Genomic DNA, 23,265 nt, shown 5'->3' on the forward strand with positions numbered 1-23,265 from the left:
GTGCGTGCTTTCTTAGGTATTACGTCGTAATGTAGACAGTGGATCCCTAATTTTTCGTTGCTTGCGAAACCTTTGATAGCTCTTACTGTTAAGGATACTCCAAATCCTATTCCTTGGACTTACGAATGTCAAAAGAGCTTTTCAGAATTACGCAATGCGTTGTGTTCGGCTCCTGTGTTGGGTACTCCCGACTACAGTAAGCCTTTCACATTGTATGTCCACGAGAGAGAGGGATGTGCATTGTCAGACTTGACTTAACAATTTGGCGATAAGCAGCATCCATGTGCTTATTTTTCGTCGACCTTGGATCCGGTAGCTAGAGCGTTGCCGAGTTGTTTGAGAGCTACAGCACCAGCGGCTGTTTCGATTCGACAGTCTGCTGGTTTGGTTATGGACAATACACTGATTGTGATGGTTCCACATGCAGTGGATACCTTGTTGAATCGTACCAAGACACAGCACTTAACTAGTGCTCGGTTGTCGGGTTACAAATTGACCTTGTTAGCGAGTCATGTGCATATTAAGAGATGCAACATGTTGAATCCAGCCACGTTGTTGCCGATTTCAATTGAGTCAGATGACACAGAACAGCATGATTGTTTTCTTAGAACTGAGGAAGAAACGAAAGGGAGGATAGACCTTAGGGATACTTCTCTTCCAGAATGTGATGGTACTTTGTGGGTTGATGGTTCGTGCTTCAAGCTTCCGAATGGTGATATGACTGCGGCATATGCTGTTACGACTTTGCATATGATTGTTGAAGCTGCACGTATCCCACATAATTCAGCGCAAGCAGCAGAGTTGATTGCATTAACGAGAGGGTTTGTGTGTTGGCGAAGGGAAAATGAGTGACTGTGTATACTGACAGCCAGTATGCGTTTGGTGTGGCTCATAGTTTTGGACGTTTGTGGAGAGAGCGTGGGTTCCTGACTTCGCATGGGACGAAAATCTAGCATGGAGAGTTGGTGAATGAACTCTTTGAATCACTTACTTTGCCATTGCAAGTAGCGATTGTGAAATGCAGTGCGCATAAGGAAGTTACGAATGATGTTGGTCGTGGTAATGCGTTTGCAGAGGGTTTCTATCTCCATCCCTGTCTGTGCAATGTGGGGTCCCTCAGGGGTCGGCGCTTAGTCCGACCCTTTTTAACATCTATGTGACCCCCCTTGCCAGACTTATTAGATCTTTTGGGATGGAGGTAGTTTCCTATGCGGATGACACCCAGATCCTCGTCTCTCTCTCCCAGTCAGTTACTCCGACTGCCTCCAATTTTAGATCTTGTATGGAGGCGGTCGGACAGTGGATGATTCACAATTCACTGAAACTGAATGGGGAGAAGACTGAGGTGATGGTGTTTGGAGGTAAGGAGGAGGTATGGTCAGCTGACTGGTGGCCTCACTTGGAGCATGTCCCGTCCCTGCGGCATCTGCTAAAAATCTTGTGGTGGTGATTGATCCTTCCCTCAGTATGTGTCAACAGGTAAACAGGACTATTGCCACCTGCTGGGGCGTTCTACGCATACTGAGGAGGATTAGGCACTACCTTTCACAGCAGGCTAGGAAACAACTGGCAGTGGCTCTAGTGGGCTCTCGTCTGGATTACTGCAATGCGCTGTATGCGGGACTGAATAAAAGCCTGCTGCAGCGCTTTCAGGCGGTCCAGAATGCAGCGGCCAGGTTTGCTCTCGATCTGCCTCGGGGCACCTCGGCCACGCTGGCCAGGAAACGGCTTCATTGGCTCCCAATGGAGGACCGCATTCTGTTCAAAACTCTGTGTTTAATCTATAGGACCCTAGCAAAAAATAGCTCTATAGGAATCGGATCTATCCTGTCCTGCTATAGTCCTTGCAGGAACTTACGTTCCTCGAATAAGGCTCTTCTATCAGTCCCGCGTATCCGAAAAGCCCGATGGGGAGGTAAAGCCTTTTCCAATCTTGCACCCAAGTGGTGGAATGTTCTTCCCATGGAATTGAGGTCCCTCCCCACTCTGCAGCTTTTTAGAAAAGCCCTGAAGACCCATCTCTTCGCGCTCGCATATGCATAGTCTGATTTGCCATCTTTTCTGATTTATTTTGATAGGCGCCTTGACACCTTAGGGTTTTGGTTGGGCGGTATACATTTTTTTCAATTTCAATTTCAATTTCAGATGAAGTCGCAAAAGAAACTGCGAGAAATGTGATGAGCCGAATGTATGTTGCCGGTCCGGCGAGATGGGTTCCAGATAGAAGTATGTGTGAAGATACGATTGAGAGTGTGAAATCCATCCAAGCTGAAGCTACAGAGAAAGAGTTGAATGAATGGAGAGAGTGTAAGGGTAGACTGGATTCGAATGGTTGTTGGATTGATTTGTCAGAGCATCAAAGATGGTTGTTACCTGATGCGTATGTGCTTCCAGTGGTTACAATGGCTCATGGAATGGCACATATCAGCGTGAAAGGGATTTGCAAGTTGTTGGCTCCGGTTTGGCAGAATGCTGGAATTCCTAAATGTGCAGAGAATCTGGTTAAGAACTGTATGGTGTGTTTGATGTACAATCCTGGTAAGGGAATTCCAACTCCAGGTGGGATTTTGCTCCTCCAACGTATCCGTTTGAGGCTTTGCAGCTAGATTTCATCCACATGGAGAGGTGCAACAACCTAAAGTATGTGTTAGTGGTTGTTTGCTCTTTTTCTAGATGGGTGGAAGTTTACCCTTTGTGTCCACAGTGAAAGCCCTCATCAAACAGTTCTTTCCTAGGTTTGGATTGCCGAGAATGATCTGGAGTGACAATGGGAGTGAATTTCTGGGTCAAGTGATGAAGAGAGTGTGTGATGGGTTAGGAATCCGGCAGAAGTTCCACGCTGCAAATCACCCCCAATCAGCTGGTTTAGTCGAGTGCTATAATGGCACCCTTAAATTAAAGTTAGCCAAAATCCAAGCGAGCTCTGGTTTATAATGGCCAGATGCTTTGCCTCTAGCCCTTTTATCCACTAGAATGACTGTGCATTCACGAATGGGTTTGAGTCCGTGTGAGGTCATGTTTGGCCACCCGGCGTACATTTGGGGTGTGCCAAGACCGACAAAATTCAGTGAGATTGAACATCCTGTGTTGCTCGACTACTTGTATGAATTAACGGCTAAATTGCGTGTTTTGCATCAACAGGTTCATGACTCTCTGCCACAGCCTTCTGAAGATCCAGGTCACGCCATCGAACCTGGGAGCTGGGTCCTTATCAATAATTTTCAGCGGAGCAAGAACGAGCAGCCCCGCTGGACAGGGCCCCACCTCGTTTTGTTATCGACACGTTCCGCAGTACGAGTGCACGGTAAAAAGAATTGGATCCACGGCGTACACTGCAAAAGGGCTCCTTTGCCTCTGCCGTACGACCGGTGGGTCCAGAAGGGACTTCCAGATTCTGAGACTGAGACCGTGCCTCATTTTCTGCCATTCAGCGATGCCCGTTTGATTGGAACGAACGCTGAGAAAGAAAGTGACGATCTTCTTCAAGAAGCTGTGCCTCCATTGAACCGTTTGAACACTACTGAACCTGAACTCTTGTTCCGTGAACAAACATTGCCTGGTAAAGACCGTTATAATTTGCGACTGAGAGTCTCAGGACAAATAAAGAATTAACGTTTTTTTAAATGATTTTTTTGTTTACAGGTTAACTGTCCTCCGAGGAACTACTTTGATTTTTGTTTTTCGAACCGCCATCCGGGTTCAGCTGTAGGGTCGCAGTTGACGAGTCTTTGGAGTGCAAGCCTGAGACACTAGGTTGAAGGTTCTGGTTGGCCTAAAGGAGTTGCCCTGGGCTGACAGAGGCATTCCTTAGCATAGAACACCCTACCACCGTGAGCAGCATATTAGTGAGGATGGAGTTTCTCGAGATGGAGAGACCTGTTGAGACAATAAGCTTTAAGAGCAAAATTTGCAAACTGATGACTCAAAAACGATTTTTAATAACGTGTTTATTTATGTTGCTGAGCTTAATGATATTTTTATTTGGTTAAGTGACATTCTCTTTAAAAGTGACGTTTGTGCCCACTATGCAACCCATATCTCCTCCCACTATTTCTTCTCATTCTTTTTACCCTCTGCCCGAACATGAAATAGTTAGAAGACTGGAATTTGCTAACAATTCCTTTGTTCAGCTTCTGTACCAACACCAGTTAGTTATGAACACGACTAATTGTTGGGTTTGTGGCCTAATGCCCCATACGACCGATAAAGGTATCTTGTACTTGGTTTTGCCTTTCAGCCTTAATGGTTCTATTTGGGCATATACAACGATGTTCATTTATGCTCATAGTGTCTATCCCCAATGTTCAGCGAAAGATAATCCGAAGAATAGTGCTCTGGCCAAGGGTATAGTTGACATGGTCAAAGGAACTAGTTTGTATGAGACTATTCCAAGAGATGAGAGACAACCATACATTGGTTGGAACGTTACTGGATATGGAGTTAGTCTGAGTGTTAACCAGCGAGCGAAAAGTTCTCCACTGATTTGGATAGTGCCCCATCAGGGTTGCTATTGTCTGCAAGGTAATGGCAAGAATCCGAAAGCTCAGTTAGGGAAGAGTGTCTGCGCTGAAACTTATGTATTTGCGTCTCAGACTTCCCCAGCGTTCTTAGCAGCTAAGGGTACCTATTTCATCTGCTACGACAAAGCGTATACATGGTTGCCCCTTGACTTCTCGGGCACATGTTTTGTTTCTTTCCTGTTGCCTCCCACTTTTACAGCTGCAGCAGATTACCATAAGATGAGAGTTGCTAGAGGTGTCTTCAGTAAGGAAGATACCACAGGGCAAGAGTTGGGAGATTTCTTTAAGGGTTTTCTGCCGTTCTGGGGACCGATGGCTAACAGCAGGAACATTCGCCAGTTGACGAGAGTGGTTGAGTCCACCATAGTCGAAACTGCCGGTGCCCTTAGTAACCTGACTGCTGAGCTCCAGTCGGATCGACTTATGACACTTCAGAATATAGTTGCTCTTGATGTCATTCTTGCAGACAGAGGTGGAGTGTGTAAACTGATTCAATCGAGCTGCTGCGTTTTCATTCCAGACAACGCTCCGACAGTCTTCCAGGCCATTTCCAGACTACATAAGATCTCCGACTCTATACATATAGACGAGGGAGATTGTTCATTGATGGGATGGTTTTGGGGATTGATATCCACGTGGGGATGGAAGATTCTGATGGTCATTGGGATGATCTTAGCCATCCATTTCTTGTTCTGTCTCTGTGTACAGTGTGCTCCTGCTATATGTGGCCTTTGTGCTACTTCGTGTGTGAGGAGACCTGTCCAGAGAGAGTTGCTAAGTACTAGGATACAGCAACATCTTGATGATCTGATGAAAATAGACCTAGATTCAGACTGACATGGGTTTGGGTTTATTGCCTATGTAAGGGCAAAAGGAGGGTCTGTGGTTCCGTAGTTCGAGGGTCAGTGGTTCAGAGATTCTGAACCCGTGCAATAAAGGTAGTCGGATATAGACGATTTTGGTATCAGCGGACCGCAAATCACGAGTGCGGTGTGTACGAGTGTTTTCGTCATAATCGATCAATGAGAACACTACGTATTCAGGGATTTCGTTTGAACCCTCGGGTTCCATTTTGTGTGCGGCAGCCATTTTGTGTGGTTGCCCTCACATAGGCCGATGACTATGGCAGAACGAGTCCTTGGGACACGTACACCTTAGCTGACTTCTGTGTGACCTGGCCGAACTGACTCCCTTGCCCGAGGCTGACCTTGCTGAGCCAGTTCCTTGTTAAGCAGCTGGTCAGATAAAGATCAAAGAGCAGGACATTGCTGAGTTTATGGTACACTGCACCCACCCTCCTATCTTGCTTCTCATCTGTTTCTGTTCCTTCCTTTATGGCTTAATCACTGATTTGGGTTAAGGTCTTTATGGGTCACAACATAGGAAGGCTGAATACAGAGCCGCAATAAAGCTCTACAAAAATGAAATAAAAGCTGCACAATCCCACTTTTATGATTTAAAAATTATTCTGGCCGCTAATGCTCCCAAGGAAATTTTTAAAATAGTTAAATCCTTAATCTCTCCCTCCCCTGAGCGCCCGTCATTAGACAGCGCACAAACCCACTGTAACGACCTTGCCACTTTTTTCTCCCAGAAAATTCAGGCCATCTACTCCTCATTTACCATTGGCAATGATGATATACAACTTACCACCCCTACAGCCTCTGACTATCCCGCCCCCTGTCTGCTTGACAAATTTCCACTCCTCGACCCTACTGCATTAGACAGGCTGATTCCTAAGATCACCTCGGGATCTCCCAACGCCCAAGCACCCCCTCAGACTCTCATTAAGGTCTTTGACGTCATTCGTCCGGTCATTCTTGATGTCCTTAAGGCTTCCATCACTTCGAAATCCATCCCACCCCCATGGAAGTGTGCGATGGTTAAAGCTTTATTGAAAAAGCCCACATTGGACCAGAACAACTTGGCCAACTATCGCCCTATCTCTTTACTTCCATGGATGAGTAAACTGCTCGAGAAGCACATTAATAACATCTTAGTGGACTATTTAGAGTCCAACAGTCTGCTCCGTGCCTCTCAGACAGGGTTCCGCCCTAAGCACGGAACTGAAACCGCTCTCTTAGCGGTGACGGAAGAAGTTAGAGCTGTGCTGGACCGGGGAGGAAAGGCTGCCATAATATTACTCGACCTCAGTTCCGCGTTCGACACGGTCAACCATGCCACATTATTACAGCGATTGAATGGTTTGGGCGTGTCGGGCGCGGCCCTGGAATGGCTAACCTCCTTCCTGGATGAACGATTCTTCCAGGTGTTTGAGGGTGAGACAGTCTCCCCCAAGCATCCACTTAGCTGTGGGGTGTCCCAGGGCTCCTCCCTAAGCCCCACTCTTTTTAACGCCTATATGGAACCTCTAGAAAGGATAGTCCATCCCTTTGGTGTGCGTATTGTTACCTACGCTGATGACACCCAATTGGTGGTCTCTCTCGACCACTCTGAGGGATCGCCCACCACCTTAGGTCCCTGTCTAGAGGCTGTCGCCAGGTGGATGCAATCTTCCTGTCTTAAACTTAACAGGAGAAAACAGACATCATGCTGTTGGCCAACCCTCCTCCATCGGCCCTAGCATCCATCTGGCCCCCATGTATTGGCCCGCCTCCCTTTCCCAAACCCCAGATAAAGAGCCTCTGAATCTGGTTGGACAAAGCGCTTGACTTTTCGGTCCAAGCCACCAAAACTGCCTCTACATGTATTGGGCTGATGAAAATGCTTCGCAAAGTGCTCCCTTTGCTCCCATTCCAGGCTAGGAGGATCATGGTCCAGGCCCTAATACTCTCCCGCCTGGATTATGGGAATGCCCTATACATAGGAGCCCCGGCAGCAGTGACCCATAGACTCCAAGTCACGCAAAACTGTGCCGCCCGACTACTGTATAACATTCTCCGCTGGCAGTCAGCCAAGAAAGCTCTGAAAGAACTTCACTGGCTCCCAGTAGTGGCCAGAGTACAGTTCAAGGCCATCTGCATTGTGCACAAATCTTTCCATCGCACCGGCCCGGCAATTCTGCACCCCATAGCTACGCCTTATGCACCGTCCAGAGCCTTGCGCTCTACTTTTTTACAGCTTGCAACTACTACTAAAATCAACAAAGCTCGCTGGGGCGGTCGCTCCTTTTCCCATACTGCGGCCAAGCTTGGAACTCTCTCCCCCTTTCCCTTCGAGAGAACAATAACCATATGTCCTTCAGAAAGGCCTTAAAAACGCACTTGTTCGCAAAAGCATATTGATCCATCCGGAGCTCGCCACAAGTAATCAGTCACAAGCGCTGCGAGGCCTCCGGGTAGTTGCGCGCTATATAAGTGCAATTTTTCATTTCATTTCATTTGTCCGGCCTGATCGAACAGGAATATTGGAATGTGCTTGGTCATTTCTGGTGGGCTGGACAACAGAAAGTGGGATTGTCGTCATGCGCTACTTTTGAAATGTCATGTTTCTATTGGTCAGTTTGTACGTAATTGATGCTAGCCTGGAATGTGATTTTTGGCATAAAAGACCATGCTCCGCTCATCAAATTTGTGCAGTCTCTGGCGAACCACCCGTGTTGTGCTTCGTAGACCTCTGTTCCTGGTTGCAGCCAATACATTTGGTCTTTGATTCACCAAGAAGTGTCCCGTGTCTCTGTTTGCCGAGGCAGGGGAACTCGAAGACATCGGGCGTTATCCCTGGCGCCGCTGGGTTCTAAAACCCGGTTCTTCACACGCCCCTCCCCCATCTTGTCTTCTCATAGCCCTGTTTTGGACACTCTCTTGGATGAAGTGAGACGCCTAAAACCTTTTATGCGTGCCACCAATGAAAAATTACAACTGAATGAGGACCATTGGGTTACCATGAAAAGTAAAGTACTTGAAATGGAACAATGTGTCAGTAATCTGCAGGACGAGGCTACAAAAATTCATATTCTTGAGCAGGAAATCTGCAAACTCCTTACTGAGGACCATGAAAATAGAAATAGACAGAAGAATCTTCATAGTTACGGACTACCGGAGGCCATTGAGTGTCCTAACCTGCTAGGTTTCTTAAAGAAATTTCTTTCAGATCTTCTTGGAAATCCGAATACTCCTCTTCTCAGCATTCAGTGTGCACATAGTCTTGGTCATATTAATTCACATGTTGCCAAACCACGAGGAAATATTTGTTGTTCCTGGAATTTACAGACCTATTGTTTGTCTTGAAAACTGCAAAGGAAAAGCGTTGTCTCATCTGGTCTGGTCACAACATTTTTATCTCTCAGGATCTTTCTAAAGCAACTAATGCTAAAAGAAAAGAGTTTCTGGCACTCAGACCTCAAATGCGTTCATTAAACATTTGTATGGCATACTTCATCCTTGCTCATGTAAAATAACTCATGAGGGCACTACAAGATAGTTTGAGGATCCTGCAAAACTAAAAACAGTTCTTCAGACTCGATCTCCTAATTCTATGGAAATTATTGTTCAACTAACCTAAAAATTCTGTAATTGTGCCTGTTCTCTCCTTTTCTTTCTTTTTTAGGTTTTTCAAATGCATAGCTTTTGTATTCTAAATTATCTTTCATCTCCGTGTCGTATTTTTGTTTTGGCATTGTCTTCGTGTTCTTCTCCTCAGATCTTGATTTCATTCCTTGATCTGTTACCTCCCTCGGGTTCCTCTGTTTTCTTTTTGTCTCTTTAGATTTTTATCTTGGTAATTCTAAAACTGGATGTTGGAGGTTTAAATACCACCTGTTGTCAGATCCTAACTTTATAACAGAAGGCTACTGCCGTTATTATGGATATTTTTTCAAAATAACAAATATATTGATACTTCTGTACCCAATAACTAGGGAAAAAAAACAAATTAAACTCCCAATACCTTGCTTTGCTCCAGCAAATTAAAACATTGGAACATACTTATTCCACCTCCAAATCTTCTACTGTTTTACAAGACTTAATTAAAGCTTTAACGAAATTGCTACCACTGATGCATGTAATATTCTATTCAAAGTTAAATCTAAGTAGCATGGAATAAAGCTGGTAAGATGTTGGCTAATTATTTACAAAGTAAATCAGTACACAAATCTGTTGGACCCATCTGTAATGAACTCACTAACACCACAGTGACTTCTGACCCTGATATTTCTTCATGTTTCCAATCCTTCTTCCACTCAATATACTCAGAGGATACTACTCCCTCAGGCTTTAATATACAAAATTGTTTTAATGGTCTTCCTAATCCTCCTCCCAGTCCTGAAACTTTTAAACAATTGAAATTTCTGGTACTGTACCACCCTGGGAGATGCGGGGAGAAGATGCCAGGTTAACCATCACAATGTACCTAAACATCCACTACACTGAGTGATTCTAGACGCATACCGCAAGTTATAGTCTCCACACCAGTATGATCTGGCCCCTCCTGCCATAAAAATGCAAGCACCCCGTCACTTGCCTCCTGCCCACGACTTACTCTTGACTCTTATTACTCAATCGTAGTTGCTTAGGTCCATATGATAATGACCATGATTGCTGAGATATCTTGGGAGATAAATGAAACAATTTGGAAATGTCTTGACTGAGCTTGCCTCTCAGAACATTAAAACATTTTAAATGGGTAAGCCTGGTGCATGCTCCACTCATGACCTTGTGTACGGCTACTGGGAGGTAGGGGGTTAGTGAGCGAATATTGAATGATGGTTAAACATGCACATAAACATGAACCGACAGCACACTTGCCCATGGTCGTTGGCTTTGCCCACCAAGCCAATATCATACTAAACATTCACTCTCAGGCCACCAGCATGAGGTACCACTCAGGTTATAGACACTGCATGTACCCAGATGAAAATAATGTGCAAACCCCAATGAATGTTTGCCCAAATTTAATGTTCAACCATCCATGTTTAGAATACGGTTTACTAAAAGAAAAAACAGCGCCCCCTGCTGGCTTAAACCTCTTATGGCACCCTGAAGGATGGACGGACATGAGGGGCCCATTCTCTCTCCTGCTATGCCCATTGGAAACTTCCCTCTCAGTGACCCTGTGAATCACCTCACCACACTAGTCCCAACACAGCCATCATGCTATTCCTTGATGGAGCAATCAGGCTGCCCTGCCTGTTAACTCTCACATGTGTTTCCGTAGAAACGATATGCAAGTTTCAGAAGAAAAGGTCGAAAAATCCTAATCCATCAATCATGCCCAACAGTGTCAAAGCAAAACCGGTGTGATGAGGAAGAGGGGAAACAAGGGAAAAGAAATTAAGAAGTGTCCCTTGATGTACCCAGTGAAACAGGTAAGGTTCAATGCAGGTGTCGGTTTTCCATGTATATAAAGAGTAGAAAAGGAGGATTAATGTATGTAATAGTTGTATCCCAGTGCTTACAATTCTATATAAGTTAATCTGTAAGTAACAGCCTTCGCTACCTGCTTAGCTCCCCTTTTCCATTGTAATCAATAACAGTCCACACAGGAATATGGATGCAATCTATATGGAAGAGAATAGAAAAAAACATTGTAGTCTTACTTTGGTATAGCAACCATGAAATTAAAAACACCTGTATACACAAAACACTCACCTACTATTAAAAGTAACAGTTAGTTAGGTATAGTCCAAAGGATCATATACATTCCAAATTGAAATGACAAGAGAATGTAAACAGAATAATTGAACTCTTCCTTTAAAAATAAGAAACTGAAAATATGCTAAAAATAACCAGGCTATCTATGTATGTTTCCTTGATTCACAGCTTTACTTGATGTTTATAGAGAAAATGCTAATCTCCAAGGTCGTAGGGTTAACAATTTGAAAAGTATTTTATATATATAGTAACATGCCAGCACCAAGCGTATTACCACCATATAGATGTAACTAGATACTTTAGAGGTTTTGTTTGTTTTCTTTGGCTTTCCAGGATGTTCTGAGTAGGGATACAGAGACCCCAACAAAGAGGACGACGACAGGAGCCAGGACGAATTGCCACACCTTCCAGATGAAGGAAAGCCGACTACAGCGTGAGCCCGTCCTCCCCGGAAAAAGTAAGGTAAGTGATCCAAACGCGGAACATCAGCAATGACAACTAGAATGTGATTCCCTCTTCCGCAGCCTGAGGGCCATTTAAGTCCACACCACTCAGCTCTTCCTGCAGCCTGCAGTGGAGGCGGAGCATTCATGACACAGATGAACTTCAGCAACTCAATCAAGGCACAAGCAAAACCCACCCGACACTGGCCCAAAAGTGAGTCAATTCCCCCCTTTCTGACCCTCGGTAGTGCTAGAGGCACTCTTGTGGTCTGACACCCTGTGATGACCTTCGACAACCATTATCTAAACTGACTTTGGTGTGTTATTTTATCCTAGCCTGAATGTATGATGTCCTGCATATGCCTTGCTTCTCTTAAAAGTTAATTTCGTGTAATCTTGCAGTCTTTCAGTGGGAGCTGTCACGGAGTAGGACAGCCATGCCAAGAACAGGCGGTGTGGGATGTGCATTTGAAAGCAAGAGAGGGAGGGAGAGGTTTGGAATGTACTTTTTTGCCTTGAAGTGCAGTGAAGAGAGCAGTGATGCACAGATGCGCTCAGTGTTCTACATTGAGATGAAGTATGTAATGCATGACTGATCTGGCTATCCCCTATGAGCCCAATAGAACTCTTCGCTCTGGGGGAACTGGACTGCTTAAAATTCCCCGTATTAAAAAAGCCAGAATGGGTGGACGCTCCTTCCGTGTAATGGCCGCAAGGGAATGGAACTCTCTCCCCATGTATATCAGACTGGCGGACTCAGAGACCACCTTCAGGAAAAACCTAAAAACCCATCTGTTTTCCCTGTGAGTCCCTCTCCTGGCCCTGACTTTTCTCCACAGCGTGGGGACACGCCGGGATGGCGTCACCAAGCGCTCTACAAGCCCCTTTATTATTATTATTATTATTATTATTATTATTATTATTATTATTATTATTATTATTATTATTATTAATGCTATAGGACAATGAGAGATGAGGTATGTGAATCTATAAGCAGTTGTGCACAATTGTGTATTGTGTTGTACATTGATGAGAATTATGAAGTTCTTACTATTGGCTTTGACATGGCATCATGTCATCCTGAATTCTGACTTTACCTTGCTTGAACTTTATCTGCATAAACAGCAGTGCTTGCAAGTTGTTTGGGTTAATCACGTTCAAGGATTGTTTTTGTGAGAGATTGTTTAATGTACCCGGAAGGCTTTGTGAGCTTTGTCAACATAAAGGATGAAACATGCGAGATTGGAAAGGGGACGTAGGAACTCTTTCCCGCCATTGGAATGCTTGCTTGGAACCTGGCCAGTTCTGGTAAGATTCCTCTGGCGAGGGGGAGGTCTCTCTCAAACCATCTAGTTTGTTTTGAGATTATAAATCTGAGGGTTGCTGACTTAGAAACCGGGAGTTTGGAATCCGAAATGGGACGGACGCGTCTACTTCAGAACATGGAACCCCGGTTGCTGAGGCTCTGAACCACGGCTATTTAATTTCCCCAGTCAGAAGTGGGCTAAGATGCAGTGTTTGCACCAGGTGAAGTATTGAGTTTTGACTAGTGACATTGTGATGCATAGTTTCAGTGGCTGTGGTAATTTGAGGTTCTTGAGCTTTGATTATTGCCATTGTGATGTTTGGCCAGTGGCTCTGATCACTTGAGGTGCTTTCTTGGAGATGTGTGAGTGAGTTGAGGTGCACATCCAAAGTAGACATTTGATGTTTATATATATCTTTCTGATCTCTTGCAGGACGTCCAGTATATTTGCTTGAGTCTTATTTCATAGTATTTGCTGCTTATTTATTCATGGTATTACTTTACTGCTACACTTACCAAGTGTGTTATTATTGCTTCCATATAAACATATATATCTCTTTATATATATTTGAATGTTCTGCATTTGGCATGTCTTTTAGAGAGCATTGTGTAAAATAAAACCCCAAGCCTTATACTAAAAGAGAGAGTCCCTGCATTTTGTAAAATAAAACCCTTTTCTAAAGGTGTTTTTTGTATTATGTTATGCCTCCTGCTTCGCCGAGTGTTGAGCCACAGTGCAGGAGCTGTATTATCTGAGAGGGGAAAGGAAGACATTTGGCATCACAAACAGGATTCGAAAAGAAAATTAAAAGGGGAAAATGCTCCGGCACTGGGAGGCCTCTCTCAAACCTTCTAGTGTGTTTTGAGATTATAATGCTGAGGGTTGTTGACTTAGAAACCGGGAGTTTTGAATCCAAACGGGGACGGACGGTCAACTTCGGAGCGTGGAACCCTGGTTGCTGAGTCTCTGAACCACGGCTGTTTAATTCCCCCAGTCAGGAGTGGGCTAAGATGCAGTGTTTGCACCAGTTGAAGTATTGAGTTTTGACTAGTGCCATTGTGATGGTGGTTCCTGTGGCTGTGGTCATTTGAGGTGCTTGATCTTTGATTTTTGCCATTGTGATGCATGGTTCCAGTGGCAGTGGTCATTTGAGGTGCTTGAGCTTTGATTATTGCCATTGTGATGTTTGGTTAGTGGCTCCGATCATTTGAGGTGCTTTCTTTGTGATGTGTGAGTGCGTTTTAGTGCACATACAAAGTAATCATTTGATGTAGATATATCTTTCTGATATCTTGCAGAATGTCCAGTATATTTGCTTGAGTCTTACTTCATAGTATTTGCTGCTTGTTTATTCAAGGTATTACTTACCTGCTATACTTACCAAGTGTGCTAATATTGCTTGTCTATAAACATATATATATATATATATATAAGTTTATATATATATTTGAATGTTCTGCATTTAGCATCTGGGAAAGCCTTTCTGTTAGAGAGCATTGTGTAAAATAATACTTCAAGCCTTATTCTAAAAGAGAGAGTCCTTGCATTTTGTAAAATAAAACCCTTTTCTAAAGGTGTTGTTTGTATTGTGTTATGTCTCCTGCTTCGCCGAGTGTTGAGCCACCATGTGGGAGCTGTATTATCTGAGAGGCAAAAGCAAGACACCCTTCAATAAAAAGAATCGGCCTTCATGGGCAGGGACAATGGCCATGGTGGCCCGCAGACCACAATGCAACTCGCCATTCAGACCAGTTAGACCCACCGCACCCTCAAACATCCCTTCATTGCGGGTGTGCACCTGGATTCCCATTGGGGCCATGGAGAACAGAAAATGCCCCAGCAATGACCTGCATACCTACGTTTTTGGTTTAGGAAGATTATGAGATATGCTCAGCATCTCAGGGGTTTAGCCGGCGCCAATGCTGGAACCTGGTTCCCCAGTTATGCAGCTGTGACCCTGGTGGAGAGCAGCTGGACCCACGAAGCCACCTGGTGCACCCGAAAACATGGTAGAACTTGCACAAAAGTCCCAAGAGCCCTCCTCTGAAGGAGAGGCTCACATCCGGCTCCTTCTAATCCCTGCCTCAAGGCAAACTCTGCTGCCCAGAGAGGCCATGGGTAAAGCACAGCACTTACAGTGGGAGCCTTTCATACTGGAAAATATGCCTGTGAGCCACTACACCATGTCATACAACCAGCCACAGACCTATTCAGCCACACCACACACCAGATCTTGAAATGCACATATTTGGGAGGGAAATCGGTCCTAGCCAATTATAGCAATAGCGATTTTACCAGAACGTTGAACAGTCTCCCCAGTTCGAACCTTGCTTCCAACGATCAAAGTTGGGTAAGCAGGACATTACACCACCTTATGGGGGTCATTTTCATGGTGCGTGCAGATGTACCAGTTCAAGAATGGCTGACTGTTACCAAAAACACAGACACTTCTGAAAAACATTTGTCACATTCTACAAATACATGCCCCCAGAAAGGAGGCTGGGGCAATCAGGCCCAAAGAGCCTGTCTCACCCTAGATAATTACGACGAACCAGTGCTGGCTTTGGTGATGCAACACGACTGACCAGTATGTCCTCTGGGCAACAAAGAGGAATAGATTTTCAATTTGCCACTCACACCTTTAGTGAATAATAATTGGTGAGGTGCTTACAGCATTAAAGTAAGGAGTCCTCTGGGCGCATGGTTACCCATTTTTAGAGCATTGGGAGATCGTACTGCACAATAAAACAGCATCATCTCTAGATGAGAAGGGGGTCTCCAGGCGAAGAAGAGTGTCGTGCAAACTGCATACTCTATTGAAAACTTGCTAAGGTCCATTGTTCCTGTCATGATTCACATTCAGAAGTTCAATTTGATCACAATCTCTATTACTGTGTATTTAATTTGAGGGTGTGCTCTTGAAGCACAAGGTTTCTGGTATTTTCCAAGATATTTTACCACCTGCTCATTTAGTGCAGTTTTGCAGAATCGGAACTCATTAGGATCTGAAAATGTCCTCAGGTTAAAGATTTAGTAAGTATGCTCTTATATTATTTCTTATTTGTTTTTTGTGACTGAATCTGTAGATTTGTGTGCACTGCTAAGTAGCAATATTGAATGCCTGTACAAAACTTCCACCTGCAGTTGTTCAGTGTAAAGTAGCCGTAGTCTCTTTGCTGCTTTCAGCCTGTCTCTTAGTTGTTAATTAGGGCATAGGGTGGTGCATTATGCATGGGCTCCAAACGCCTCTAACGATATCCTCAGGAACATGCACTTAAGCTTTATCTTTCTTATCATAGCATGTGGAATAATAGTGGAATCAAAATAGCTACGGCTCCAATTGCCTGTGCTGTACACACAATGCCTTAAACACTCCCATGCCAAACTCCTGATCTCAAGTAGCTCGCAAGTCCATGACCTTGCATGCTCCATCATCCAGCAGACAGACAGGCCAACCCATCAGTCATCAGGCAGTATTGCCAGGTACGGCCTAAACCCCCTCCTCCCTTATCAATACTAAGACAGTAACACGCTTAGCACAAGGAATCTTTGGATTTGGGAATTAGGGAATTTAAACAATTCTCAGAAAAACCATTACACTGATTACTTGGATAGGTACAGATGTAAGTTTGCTAACCTTAACATATCTCTAATACAAATATATTCGAATCTAAACAATCCATAATCAATAATCTACCCTGTAAGTGGAACTAATAGGCGTGCCCCGAAATCTCACCTCTGGTTTGATGATGCATGCAAAAAACTAAAAAAGGAGCTACTTGCGGCAATCAAATCTAATGATAGAGTGAATATTAGTGCAACCAGACTGCTGTATAAAAAGGAGCTTACTAGGGGTAAGAGGGAGTGGGAAGAAGCCAGGTGGTTTACTAGCTCGGGCTATTTAGGCGGAGCCTGACATTGGCGCGATGCGGTAAGGGTGATTTTGGCAGCATCACCCCGCTCCGCTCGCTCGCCTGAGCTTCCAGAGGGAAAATCTATGTTGTGCTGAGTGCGCCTATGCTCTGATACATTTTAATGTTACTGACTTAAAAGTATGACATTTTTTAAAATTGTTCTGTGACACTCAACATTGCACACATTTGCTTCAACACTCACTGCTGGTGGGTCATTGCACATTCTAGCCGCTTTGCAGCCCGTTACTCGCGCTTTCTCCTGAGCCCTGATTTAGAAAGAGTGGGAGGACAACACTTCCTGGTTGGATACCGCTTAGCGGTTAGCGCTCTAGCGGTTTACTAGCTCGGGGCTATTTAGCCCTCGACTCTCTGTGTACGCGCAGCGGGAGCGCGCAGCGGAGCCGAAGAGTAGCCAAAGAGTAGCCCGTCTGCGCCCGTCCGAGTACAGGACGGGGCCAGGGGCCACTCACTCTGCTCATATTTCTATTATCTACCATGGCCTCTTCAGAGGACACACGTCTCAGGTACACCCCCCAATCCCTATTAGCTTTTCGGCCTCAGGGACAACCGAGATGTGCCTGCGACAACAGGCCATATCCAGAAGGCCTGTTCTCTTGTTTTCAATGTAGATTTCAAGCCACTTCCGACACAATCATTACTGGTTTCACAAGGGCTTCTAACACTGAAACAAAAGGCTGGAAAAGCTTTCTTTTAAATGTCCGATCACTCCCCCGGCACCATGTCGAGATCTGGGACACTATTCAGAGGCTCAAACCAGAAGTATGTTTCCTTACGGAAACTTGGCTGAAGCCCCATACTGTCCCATCCATAACTCTGGGAATCCCTCAGGGATATAAAATTCTAAGACAGGACCGCCCAGTAAAAACAGGTGGTGGAACCGCCATTATTTACAAAGAAAAGCTCCATATTACAGAGTTAGAACAAACTATTTTGCCTTCTATGGAAATAATGATTTTTAAAATAAACACTAGAACTAAGGACCACTGGAGAGGTGCTCTAGTATACCGGCCCCCGGGCCCCAATGCTGGCTTCTCACTAGCCTTAACTGAAATATTAGCCCCACACATGAGGGCAAAAGAAAATTTTATCTTACTTGGAGATTTTAATTTTCATGCAGACGTAGCAGAAGATTCTGACACTAAACTCCTTCTAGCCGACCTTGCTCTTCTAGGTCTCCATCTACGAAACTGTGGCCCCACCCATAGGAAAGGCCACACTCTGGATTTAATATTCACCAACCATCCCTCAATACATTGCCACCCCCCCAAATCCATAAACTGGTCCGATCATAGCATGCTGGAATTTTCCTTTTTACAATTAGCCAAACCTTCTGATCCTCCTACTACTCTGAGCATCAAACGGAGATCATGGCATAAAATCACCCCAGACTCTTTTGAGCAAGCCTGGAGAGAGCCTATTATCTCTGACTCGGACAACACTGAGTCGGCTCTATCCAAACTTAATTATACTCTTCTGGATGCCATAAACCTCTTAGCCCCACAAAAGCTAGTCAAACAATCCTCGACCACCAAAAAAGAAACATGGTACACCGAAACACTAAAAATAGAGAAACAAAAATGCAGAAAGCTGGAAAAACTATGGAGAAAGAATCATTCTCTCGCCAGTAAGGAACTTTACATGCAGGTAATATCTACCTATTATAAAAACATTAAAAAGGCAAGAAAAACCTGCTTAATATCTCTGCTTGATGAAGCCGGCAACTCAACTAGAGAATTATATAAAATCCTCAAAACTTTTACCAATCCCTCGGCTTGCGAAAGCCCCGACACTTTCTCTCAAGAGTTGTGTAATAACATTTCTCAATTTTTCGAGGACAAGATCGACATTATCTACAATAAAATCCTGGCCAAACACCCCAATAGCACGGAAGACCCTAGTACCTCATGTAAAAAAAAACCCACAGAGACCTTCATTGACATCCCAGAAGCCACTGAGAGTGATATTCTATCATTACTAAGCAACATGAAATCTGGCTCTCCCTGTGATCTTCTCCCTGCCAGACTGACAAACAACCTGAGCAGAATACTATGCCCAATCATCCGAAAAATCCTCAACCTCTCCTTTAAAGAAGGTAAACTTCCTCAGCAGTGGAAAGAGGCAGTAGTGAATCCTATACGCAAAAACACCACCTCTCCTTGGACGGAACTCTCCAACCTCCGCCTCATCTCTCTTCTGCCCCTCCTGAGCAAGCTGGCTGAGAAATTTGTTAACACCCAGATTTCCAGTTTCATAAAGGCGACAGGGGGCCTGGACCAATCTCAATCTGGGTTCAGGCCCAACTACAGCACCGAATCAGCACTCCTCTCCGTGACCGATAACATCAAGATGTCACAGGATAGAGGAGGCTCGATGATTCTGGTGCTGTTAGACCTGTCGGCCGCTTTTGATACTGTGTCCCATAAAATCCTGCTGAGCCGGCTGCAGGGAGTGGGCATTGGAGGTCAAGCCCTTGCATGGTTGGAAAGTTTCCTCTCCGGACGCTCACAATCTGTCAGCCTGGGCCCCTACCGTTCCATCTCTAGGGTGCTCACGAAGGGGGTGCCACAGGGCTCATGCCTAAGCCCCACATTATTTAATGTGTATGTGGCCCCCCTTGCTGAGATTGTGAGGAAGTATGGATTCACACCAGTGTCCTACGCCGACGACACTCAACTCCTCTACCCTTTACATGCCCTTAACTCTAATGTTAGGGAAAACTTTGCTGAAGGCATGAGGGCTGTTTCAAATTGGATGGCTTCCAACTGCCTCCAATGCAATGTCGGGAAGACAGAGGTAATGCTCTTTGGGAAAGCTAGCATACTCTGGTCTCCCGACTGGTGGCCTCTGGACTTAGGACCAGTACCCTCCCCAAAACTGACTGTCAAAAATCTGGGTGTGAAACTGGACCAAAATCTAACCCTAAAAGAACACGCAAACGTGATTGCAGGAGCTTGTTTCCGCACCATTGGCCTGCTCAGACGAGTTTTTTCTCTCTTACCGGACACCTACAGAAAGACCCTTTTACAGGCCCTGGTAATAAGTCGATTAGACTATTGTAATGGGCTCATGATACTAGCTAACGAGGATGCCATTAATCGACTACAGGTGGTTCAGAACACGGCGGCCAGACTGATTCTGAACGCTCCTACAAGAACACCTTCTAGACCCCTGCTGAGAGAACTTCACTGGCTCCCAATACGCCAACGTGTCAAATTTAAAATCTGCTGTACTGTCCATAAGTGCCTGTTTGGAAACGGCCCCAATTACTTAACTCAAAAACTACAGCTTTACAAACCGGACCGCGATCTGCGGTCAAGCAATCAACTTCTGTTAAAACCCCCTTTTATCAAAAAGACAAGACAAGGCGGCCGAGCCCTCTCCCTAGTGGGGCCGACCTTGTGGAACAATCTGCCCCTCAGCCTCAGACAGATCACAAATCACCTATCCTTTAGAAAAAGGTTAAAAACCAACTTGTTCGTAGAGGAATAACTAACTGTAGTTCCAATATTGTAACCTCAGCTCATCTGTAATGCCCTTGCTTTTCACCATCCTGGCGGGCAAAGCGCGGAGATACCCCGATCGGGGTCGATCCTTGCGCTATACAAGAAATTAAATTAATTAAGAACTATGAAGTACCCTCCTGGCAAAAGATGCCAAATCATTCTGGGCAATAGTAAACTCTGGTGTGAAAGAGGGAGGGGAGGCTCTCCTACCAAACATTGCTTTGTCAGTTTGGGAGGCGCACTTTGCTGCACTTTACACTAGCCCCGAGACCGACACTAGTGAACATCTAAATGAGGCAGAGATACTGGTGCCAGATGATGCCCTCCGGATGCCCCGAGCCCCAGACCCCCCGCACGAGTATCGACTGCGGGGGGCCTCGGACTCGGGATATCTGATAGGTCAGCGGGATGCCAGGACGAGGGTGGGCCCTGGAGATATTGAGAGTATCTCAGTCAAAGAGGTGGAATCGACAATCATCAGGCAGGTACCTAACAAAGTCCCATGCCTTGACAGATTACCTGGAGATCTTTTCCGCTCCCAGCCAAAAATCTGGGCGCCGTACTTGGCTTTTTTATTTAATGCGGTCCTTTGGGGAGCTAAGCTACCGGACACTTGGGCAGGGGCCGAGATTGTTCCAATCTTTAAGAAGGGCTGCCCTTTAGTGCCATCAAATTATTGGCCGATTAGTCTCTTGGATACTTCGCAGAAGCTAATGGGCCGAGTCCTCCTGGATAGACTGCTGGGGTGGATGGAGGAGCATAAAGTATTGACTACCCTTCAGGCCGGCTTTAGAGCTGGAATCTCAACCCTGGACCAAATTTTTAGGCTGCAGGTCCTTTTTTGGAAGACAGCAAGAGTAGAGGGTGGCAGCCTCTACCTTGTCTTCGTAGACCTGCGGGCCGCTTTCGACCTTGTCCCCAGGGAGAGTTTATGGAGGGTACTGAAAGAACTAGACCCTCCCACCATATCTACTAGATGTCCTGAAGCGTTTCCATGCTGGGAACTACGCCAAGGTGAGATGCCGGAAGAACGGGGAATTATCAGCTCGCTTCCCCGTGACCAGAGGCGTACGCCAGGGCTGTGCCCTGGCTCCCACGCTCTTTAGTCTTTATATAAATGGCCTGGTGGGTGAATTGGACAATGTCAGGGACAGTGATGCTCCATGGTTGGCCACTGGTCAGGTACCTGCTCTGATGTTCGCAGACGACACCTTGTTGTTGTCTCGAACATCATCAGGTATCCAGAGGGTTCTGGACGGTTTTGTATCATTCTGCGCTTTGAGGGGATTGGAGATAAATTTAGCAAAGACAAAGTTTATGATCTTTCATCCCCCAAAGCGCACTCACCCTAACCCTGTATTAAATGGTGTCCCGCTGGAAAGGGTGAGAACCTTTGTATACCTGGGCGTCACCCTGACTGAAGATTTCGGTTGGGGCCCACAGGTATCCAAATCTGCTCTGAGGTTGTCGCAGATCGTAGGGGGCATTGGCAAGTTCCAGAGAACAACCCTGTTTAAGTCAGTTTCCCCAGGCCTTGAGATTTATGGGGCACAAGCTAGACTAGCTGTGATGTATGGTGCAGAACTCTGGGGCCATAAGAGTACACCAAGCCTTCTTAAGGTGGAGCAGGCCTTTATGAGGAATTTGCTAGGCCTCCCCCAGAGCACCCCGCTCACACCCCTGAGACTAGATCTAGGTTTAGAGTCCATCTCAGAACTGCTAGCTGCTCGACCTCTCCTGTATTGGAGAAGGCTTTGGACAGTACCTGAGCTCAAGGACTATAAAGCTGAATTCACTGCAGTTTGGGGACAGTTGAAGAACAAGAATATTCCCTGGTTAGCCCATATCAAAGCCCTTGCACATCAAATTGGTATGCCCCAATTATGGGAGACCCCGGAGGTGAGCTGCCCGGAAGTGAAGAGAATAGAGCTCTTGGCCTCCTTGAGATATTACAACCTAAGTCTGCTGCATAGCTCGACAACTTTGGGCAGATTGTCCACAGAATTTATGCAGGTAAAACTCGTGTTCAAGAGGGAGGAGTTTTTGGACTTAATACAGCCTCCCCTTGCAAGAAAACTCTATACACAATTAAGACATGGTTGTTTACCTATTGGGGCTTTTACTTGTAAATGGGATGGACGAGAGGAGGGAATTTGCCCAGTCTGCAACAATATTAAAGAGGATATCATTCACGTTTTATTCCTCTGCCCAGCTTATAGTATAATACTGAGATGCTGGTTGGCACCGTTATGCAGATGTCTTGGTCTAAGGCAATGTGCATAAGCTGTTAGAATTTTAGGATATGACACCTCCCCTTTTGTTGTGTTTGAGGTCTCCCGGTTTTTATATGGTATGTGACGCAGAAGGCTCACTCTAATGAATTGTGATAAATTGTGATCAATTGTGATGTTTGTTACCTTCCTTTTGATAACTTACTGTATAATAACTTTTTAACCATGTATTTTTAACTATTTATGTATTTTATCTTGTCTATGTACATATTTTATCTATGCTTTTATGGTCTATGACCGCAATAAAGTTATCAAAACTGAATAATCCTAACAATAACATTTCATTTTCTGCATATCCCTATTTTGAGCCTACGGCAAGGTGACTAACTGGCACCAAATCCTTATAAAATGAAGCCCGCACTCCAACGGAGTGCGCATGCGCAGGGGGCCCGTTTACCGTGAGGGTACTCCCCCCCCAGGTTGCCCCCATATGCCCTTGTGCCCGCCTTCCAAACGGAGTATGCATGCGCAGAAGGACTGTTCCTCGTGAGGGTACTTCCCCTCCCCAGGTCACCCGTACACCCTGTAAATTATCTCCAAAAGGGGCCCTTACAGTTATGCGCCATTTACTTGCGCCATTGTGCACATGCGGAGTGGCCAAGCAGCATATTGGAAAGCATGACTCCCCCTCCCCCGCATCCATTCAGCCAACCAGCTGTAACTGCCCCTGGAGTTCTATGAGAGACCACTTGTCCCTCCTTCTTGGGCGACCCCA

Source organism: Lissotriton vulgaris, chromosome 8 (assembly GCF_964263255.1).
Source record: "Lissotriton vulgaris chromosome 8, aLisVul1.2, whole genome shotgun sequence".
Taxonomy (NCBI): domain Eukaryota; kingdom Metazoa; phylum Chordata; class Amphibia; order Caudata; family Salamandridae; genus Lissotriton; species Lissotriton vulgaris.